We start from the raw sequence: 317 nt of genomic DNA on the forward strand, positions 1-317 counted from the left end.
TTTCTGCCCCCTAGAGGCCAAAAAAAAAAAAACTACAGCTTTAAAGACGACATACAGATGCCAGTTACAAAAGAACAAAAGATATCAGACGGGAGCTGCCTAAATTACTCATGAATCCATTTCAGACACCAGGAAATTATGTAATTTTCCAGTTTTTGCATGGGGAAAACACAACTCTGGAGATCTACACTGGCAGGAAACCAGTACTCTGAAACAAAGAGAAATCCATCTGAAACCTTTTCATTTATTTAACACCACCACAAGCTATGATGTCAAACATTAAAAGTTGATTCAAGACATCTTTGATACAGCCTCAA

Source organism: Epinephelus fuscoguttatus, linkage group LG18, assembly GCF_011397635.1.
Source record: "Epinephelus fuscoguttatus linkage group LG18, E.fuscoguttatus.final_Chr_v1".
In the NCBI taxonomy this organism is placed as follows: Eukaryota; Metazoa; Chordata; class Actinopteri; order Perciformes; family Serranidae; genus Epinephelus; species Epinephelus fuscoguttatus.